At 37.3% G+C, this 8,246-nt stretch overlaps 1 non-coding gene across 1 annotated transcript; it reads right to left on the reverse strand.

Annotated features, from left to right (window-relative positions):
- Positions 1-4,156: 4,156 nt before the first annotated feature.
- LOC127674246 (U1 spliceosomal RNA) lies at positions 4,157-4,320 on the reverse strand. Its single transcript, XR_007975308.1, has one exon. It is a non-coding gene; the product is annotated as a U1 spliceosomal RNA (small nuclear RNA).
- Positions 4,321-8,246: the final 3,926 nt, after the last annotated feature.

The following is an 8,246-nucleotide window of genomic DNA, read 5'->3' on the forward strand; positions in this document are numbered from 1 at the left end:
AGGACTTCATAACTACTTAGGAAATGTTTCCAATTCTGTTTGAGTTATAATAAGTTGATAACAAATTCAGAACAAGGAAATGTATTATGGCTTCAAAGTTTCTCTTCTTGAGGTTTCCGACCTAAATCTTTTCATTCGAACTCTAGTTTCACGGTATCAGTTGTACACTGAGCATCTCTATATCAATACTCTAAAGATGCTTAAACAAACAGGTCCCTGTGCTTAATATGCCACAAAGTAAGAAATTAAAAACAAACAAAAATCCTCCTCTTCTTTCAGCTTTTCTTAAGAGTAATGTAGTTGACCAGATCAGAATGGACTCATTCCTGTTCAATTCCTATTTCTTTGAAACACTTGAAGCTAGTCTGTCATTAAGTCCTCATAATTCTAACCCTCAAAACAGCTCTCAAGTATTCTTCCTTTTACCACTGCAACTTCTCTACATTTCTTGCTAAGATTGCACATATTTCCCCAGATGTTTCCCAGGTCTTCTTCCTAGTGTATAACACTATCGTGTTAATATATTCTTAAAATGCTATTGTTCTAAGGGTCATCTCCAAACATCAACACAATATATGCTCACACAACTATACACACATGCAATTCTTTTTACAAAGAGAAATTTGGTGAAAGAATGTTTATAGTTTCACACTATTACCAGAAACTTTCTCAATGGTGGGTCAGTAGAATGATGGAAAAATATAACGGCAAATAGATTATTTTCATTAAATTAAAACAAATTTTCAAAACCTCATATAGAGATCTTTAAAATAAAAAATATTTACCTTTAAATATAGAATGTATAAAGAACTATGAAGAGCAGGAGGCATTCCTAAGGAAGAGTGCCACTAATTACTTAATCAGATACATTGCTAAAAAGACCATTGATGTTGTGGGTATCAACTCTGAGTTTTGTTTTATCCCATTCAAACAACAAATTCACTTTAACTGCAGAAGAAATCTCAGAGAAAAACTACAGCATCAATGTACTATGACCATGCAAGTTTTCTTTTTCATTTGCTGTAAAATTCCTTAACATAAGACAATATTTTACTGATGTCTGCTCAGACATGAGATCAACATGTCAAGCCAGGATTGGGCTTCATTCTGCTCATTTTATATTATCTATCAAATGAGCAGAACTAGAGCTCAGTTAATATAAGAAATTTTTTTAATTTATTGATATATTTATTTACATTTCAAATGATTTCCCCTTTTCTGGACCCCCACTCCCTGAAAGTCCCATCAGTCCCCTTCCCTCCCCCTGTTTTCCCACCCAACCCTTCCCAGTTCCCTGTTCTGGTTTTGCCCTATACTGCTTCACTGAGTCTTTTCAGAACAAGGGGCCCCTCCTCCTTTCTTCTTGCACCTCATTTGATGTGTGGATTATGTTTTGGGTATTCCAGTTTTCTAGGTTAATATCCACTTATTAGTGAGTGCATACCATGATTCATCTTTTGAGTCTGCGTTACCTCACTTAGTATGATATTCTCCAGCTCCATCCATTTGCCTAAGAATTTCATGAATTCATTGTTTCTAATGGCTGAATAGTATTCCATTGTGTATATATACCACATTTTTTGCATCCACTCTTCTGTTGAAGGATACCTGGGTTCTTTCCAACTTCTGGCAATTATAAATAGGGCTGCTATGAACATAGTGGAACATGTATCCTTATTACATGGTGGGGAATCCTCTGGGTATATGCCCAGGAGTGGTATAGCAGGATCTTCTGGAAGTGAGGTACCCAGTTTTCGGAGGAACTGCCAGACTGATTTCCAGAGTGGTTGTACCAATTTGTAACCCCACCAGCAGTGGAGGAGTGTTCCTCTTTCTCCACACCCTCTCCAACACCTGCTGTCTCCTGAATTTTTAATCTTAGCCATTCTGATTGGTGTAAGGTGAAATCTCAGGGTTGTTTTGATTTGCATTTCCCTAATGACTAATGAAGTTGAGCATTTTTTAAGGTGTTTCTCTGCCATCCGAAGTTCTTCAGGTGAGAATTCTTTGTTTAACTCTGTACCCCATTTTTTAATAGAGTTGTTTGGTTTTCTGGAGTCTAACTTCTTGAGTTCTTTATATATATTGGATATTAGCCCTCTATCTGATGTAGGATTGGTGAAGATCTTTTCCCAATTTGTTGGTTGCCGATTTGTCCTTTGATGGTGTCCTTTGCTAAGAGAATGGGATGGTTGTAGGTAGTTAGATGCCTGAATAAGTGACTAGTGTATATGATTCAAGTGACCCTCCAAATTCCAGTTACAATACTTAATATGAAAACGTGTTGGAAAACAGCTGGCATTTGGGCAGTGCTGTGTTTGGGTCCAGTTCCCACTATCCTGTTAAGGATGTGAGTCAGAGTGTCAGATTCTGGCGAGCTTTAACTTACTGGAGACCCACTGACTGAACAACATGGAGTCAGGGATTGATGCAAAAGCAAGAGGGATTTTATTGTTCCAGCATGCTAGGGTTATCCTGCCCATAGAGAGAGAGAATGACCCCATACAGCCTTTACAGTGAGCCTTTATACAGTTCTCAAAGCAGCAGCCATTAGTCACAATGTGATTGGCAGAACAGTGTGACTTTTAAACTGATTGGTCTTTAGGGAATAAGGTGATGAGGACTTCCTTTGTCTGTAGGTGGCCAATGGTTGCAGAATTTGTCTGGGCCTCCCATACGCACAGGTGCCTATGGTCAGTCCCTCCTCCCTGTGGTCTGAGGAATGTAATTAGCCCCTCCCTTCTAGAGGGAAGAGGTGCTTATGTTCTTTATGACCTTTATCTTCCAGGAAAGGAGGGGTCTGGTGAAATTTTCCAAATTTCCTGAGATGACCTTTTCAAGAGCAGGAACTATAGCATTCCATTGAGAAAGGGAACAGCTCAGGGTCATAAGCTTGAGACACTATCCCTTGGGGACTTGATTCAGGAATTGTGACTACAAAATGGTAATTTACCATTCTTCACGTTTAGATGGCCTGGAAAGATCTCACTCACACATTGGTGTATATTCTTCATCTTTTCCCATTAAGTATGGGACCAGAACCAACATCTCGTAATTAATTAAAAGTTGCTGAATGTTCTAGGAAATGGAATGGTATGAGGTGCTACGCTTTGTAGAAAATGAATTTGATAGGTTGTGCATGACAGCTTATAGCATGAAACAAGACATATTGCATTTCACTTACAAATATTTTGATTGAAGTTATTGAATTCAATACAATACAATGAGGTACTCTTAGCCTCTAGACCTAACTGGCACAGAATTTAATTTGCACTAGTCATCTGATGGCACAGAATGTTCCTGGGGAAAATATGCTGTTCTATGCAGACATGCATCTCTTAATTGTATTCAAGCAAAGAGAGAGAACTAAGAACCACTGAAACAAAGTGAGTGCTCTTTGTAACAATTTAAGTGTTTTTAGACCTTAATTTCCTTTCTAAAGTTCAATATTTTATTTTATTTTGTCTTTCAACTTGAAGCAAAGGGCACTGGCCAAAGAAACATAAACACTGGTGTGGGGTTGTTCTTCTTAAGGAAATTTAGTAAGAAAGAATGAGAATGAGTGAGCCAGAGAGAGAGCAAGAGAGAGAATATGAAATTAATTCTAATTATTTCTTAATGGTGAGCACATTATCTTCTATATTCCTGAATAGTAGAGATAAAGGTGACTTTCTTTTGGTAATTGGAACAGAGAATTTTTTTTTTCTATTTTTTGAAGTGAGAAGCACATGACCTTGTCTGCCAGTCTCATTACTGAGATATTGACAGACATACATATTGGTTGTTTCCAGCAGGTATAGGGACTGAAATTTAGGGGAGGAGGAAGAGAGAACAGATGGAATAGGGAATAGGGGTTAGGCAGGGAGAGGTGCATACAGAGACAGCTGGTGAAGAGCAGGACATGCCTAATACTGCAATGATCAGAGGGGTGTAAGTGGTTCAGTGGCAGGGAATGTGCTATCCATCAGTCAGCTTCCTCATTATAAAAAGAATGAGCCTGAGATCTGAGGGTGGAAGAAAGGGTCTGATCATCCCACACAACCCAGGTGGGAACTTATCTTTCACATTATCAGAAGGAAGACTGAACCCTGAGTAAGTTATTCTGAAAAATTTTTGTGGGTCTTTTACTTTTCCTTTTTTTTCTTTTCTTTTATTTCAGGGGAGAGCACAAACACAGTCCCCCACTACCACAAATTATGCAGTCGAGTTTCCTTGCATTTGGGGGAAATCGCAGGGGTCAGCACATCCAGAGTGCAATGGATAAGCCTCGCCCTGGGAAAACCACCTTCATGATCATGGTATCTCCCCTCTTGTGGGTCTTTTTCAAAAGACTCAGTTGACTAGCTATCTAGAAGCTGTGAATTTTCAAGGGTTTTTTGCTTTTTAGTAAATATTGTGTGAGCGTTTCTTGGGAATATAAGAAAACATTTTGATAAAGTTTACCAGGTGGTAGTCCAGCCTCTTCCGCCTTTCTGGCGATGTGCAAGGCATGTGGAGTGCTGTCAGTCAGGCAGGCTGCCTGCTGCTGCATTTGTGCCTCGAGAGAAGTCATTTATGACGTTTGTTCATCTCTCATAGCTATGGGTGTGAAACAGACGAAAATATTTATTAAGGGAAACAAGTCAAGTTGTAGAAAATGTGCCAAAATGATTTTAAGATACAAGCAGACCTATTTTTCCAGTCCATTCTCTGCCTCTGTTTTAACTTTACAAACTTATTTTATTTTTCATTTGAAACTTTGGGAGCTATCGAAGTCAGCTGAAGTAAGAGGTCACACAGCAAATGGCATAGTGACCTGGAAGAAGCTCATTGTCATATGAGTGTCAGGTGACAAAATAGAATTTCTGTTCAAGGGAAAGCATACTGTAACTGTGGAAAGAGAGCTTGTTTCCTTCTAGAAAGTTCACCCAACCTCACTTACAACACTGAGAATTAACCCAGCTTCAGGGGGCTTCAGGGCAGAATACGGCTTGTCTGCCTCTCAGCTCCATGTCCTAAAAACAGTGAGGATTAATGTGAACGCAAGGAATTTAAACACTTTTTTGTACTTTTATAATTTTTAAATCAAGTATAGTTTCAAACAGCTGTAGAGGATACAAAATCTCTCTCTCTCTCTCTCTCTCTCTCTCTCTCTCTCTCTCTCTGTGTGTGTGTGTGTGTGTGTGTGTGTGTGTGTGTGTGTCTGTATGTGTCTGTATGTATTAAAAACATGATCCCAAAGAAAGTAAAATAGTTTTACAAGTCAGAACAACAACTAAGTGAATAAAAATAAACTTAACAATTAATTATAAATAGAAATAAATTCATCATTAGAAAGATTAACATTAAGGAAAGGATAGGCACGAGTCAGTGGCATCTGAAAGCTTTCTGATGTGACTGTGCGTGTCATTAAGAGACTACATGCATATCTTCTTTCCTGACTTCTGTCTTCTTTTCCTTCTTTCTACTGCCGTTTTTGCATGATCAACAGATTTTAACTAGCACTCCATGGGAATTCCAAAATGAGGATATCTCAGTAATAGCTGGGATAAGGTTTGTGCGCTGCTATGATTTAGAATCTAAGCTTTAGATAATGTTTGGGTTTTTTCTCCAAGGTTCTTATAATGGATGTTGAGTCACGGCATGGCAATGTTTGATGTGTTTATTAAAAGATAAGAAGAGAAGAAATATGTTCTATATGGTGAGGTAGTCAGGTGTGGAGGAAGGTGATGTCTCATTCCTTCCTCCTGAGGGACCAGCCACAGGACAGTATAGTGTGGAGTTTATTCAGGGCATGGGGAAGGGAGTTACGAGGGTAGGAGAGGCAGAGAAAGGCAGAGAGAGGGGGAGAGAGAGTAGAGAGAGGCTGCCTATGAGCATGTGGAGAGAGAGAGGGAAGGGAAAGGGGGAGAGATGGGGGTAGGGAAGAGCATGGGGGAAGAGCCCAAGAGAGCAAGAAAGGAACAAGAGAAGGAGGAGGGGAAAACAGCCAGGCCTACCTGGCTGTTGCCAGGTAACTATGGGGTAGAGCATATCTGACTGTTGCCAAGTAATTATGGGGTGGAGGTTAGACAGAATGCTATCAATGTTGACAGAACCTTGAAAGAGATAGGGTCTAGAAGATGATGTTTAGGTCTTTGTAAGTGGCCATCTTTGGAAAGCTTGGATACAATTGTCACAAGATCCTAGCTAAGTCCTTTGGAAATTGTTATAAAAGAGAAAGCTTGTTCCAGATTCTCTCTTACATCTTTGTACTTATACCAAGATACTTTGTCATGATGTGATACAATACAAGGGGACCTTAACCAGAGACGATACAGATAGTGCTGTCTAATCTTAAATTTCCAGCTTCAAAATCTAAGCTAAATAAGCCTCCTTTTTAAAAATAGGGTTGTGAATATTAAATAAACACATCTTAAATTAAGGTAAATTCACAGCTACATTGTTAGGGAAAATTATGATGAAATGTTTGGAGCTGTAGGAAAAGGACTAGACTCCAGGATTGGCCAAATGGCTTCCTGTGGATTAACTAACCAAACATTTTCTTTCTCCTGTGAATCTATATTCACATTGAAACATATAGTGAATGTGAAACATATCCATATGTGATATCTGAAACAGGAGCACTCAGCATTTTATTGTCTTGGTCCCTGTTAGCTGTGCTTAAACTGGAGTTTATGTACTAAACACTCAGCCATTTGGTACTTTTTGTTCTATTCTTCCTAAAACTACATTTAAAAGACATCAAAGAGTTCAATCTTTTTTCTTTTAATTTACCTCCCTGTATTCCCTTCCTTTTGTTCCTGTCTGGGTTTTTTGTTTTTTTCCTTCCTTATTCCTTCTTTTGATTTGCCATGTGGTCAATAGCCTCTTGACTGGTACTATATGGAAAATGCAGAGGACATTGAAAAATAATCATTGCAGATTTCAGTATGTATAACTACTTTATACGACCTGGCTTAGACTACAAAAAGGGAGTGCCCTCTGTGGAAAAATAAATTCTCAATATCGCATGATCTGACTCCTGTGAAATTTAGTTGAGAATTTGAATAATTTGTATAATTTAAATTTAGTAGTATCAAACATAGTATAAATATTCACTGTAGATTGAAAGCATTTCCTGTATGCTAATTCTTAAGTTTCCTGGTGATGTGGACATGATCATGGCTCTCTTGATTATCTTAAATACATTAAATCACTTATTTTCTTTGAATGCATTTTCTTTATCAATGTGAAAGATGTTCATTTTGTTTAGAAATAAATTTTTATTTATATTGGAAATGTGGGCTAGTCCCCTGCAAATGGACCCATCTTTATCTTTCAATTGAAAGATAAATTAAATTTATTTAATTGTGTGCAATTGTTTGGATTTCTATTAATCTTAAAACAACATAGAAGTGCAACTGGCAAAAAAAAAATCATGCTCAAATATTTCTAGTTGGATTTGTGATCGAAATTCCAAATCTCAATGTTCAGAAATTGTAAATTGAGAAGCATGTGAGACCATATGGATTAGTTGTCAAATGCTTCGCGTTTGGAGAAAACCTGAAATGTTTATTGCCAAGCTTCTTTCTTCTAAATTTAAAAAAGGAAATTCATTTGTGTTTCAAGGGACATTTAATCCACATGTTTCTGATTCATTTGCACTTAAGTTGTCAGTTTTGTGAATGTTAAGTCTCTATCTTTCTCCACAGAAAGCTGAGTTTTTCCAGAGCATATGACTTGACCTCTCAGAAGAATGCACTACATTTTAAAAGCAGAAATCAGGGATGGGCAAAAAGTCTGACTGTCTCACCTGCTATGAAAGGATAGATTTGGGGAGCTTTTACCTCTGACTCAAATCTTTTGATGTAGCTGCCCTTAGAAATATGTGATTCTTTTGTACAAAGAAAATTTCTTTAGATTTGAAAAGATTATAGTAGAATGTTGTAAATAATCAATATAACAGGAAGACCATATTAACTATAAAAGAATGTAATATTAAATATTAGTTTTATAGAAAAAATCTACACATTTGAAACTTCATCATCTCCACATTTACATTTTGTTCAATTATAAAACCTTTATCTTAGATATTAATTTAATGAAATGAACATACAAGGTTTCTTTCTCTATAGTACTTTATATAATATCAGCTTGTTTTAAAAAATAATGGGAGATGACAGATAATTGTTTAAATCTTGTCATTTCTTCACTGAATACAGTTCAAATTTTTCAATGGCTCTTTCTTTTGAAAAAGTCCTGGAGAACAGTTCAAATGCTGGGAC

The sequence above is a fragment of the Apodemus sylvaticus genome, chromosome 23, assembly GCF_947179515.1.
Source record: "Apodemus sylvaticus chromosome 23, mApoSyl1.1, whole genome shotgun sequence".
Taxonomy (NCBI): domain Eukaryota; kingdom Metazoa; phylum Chordata; class Mammalia; order Rodentia; family Muridae; genus Apodemus; species Apodemus sylvaticus.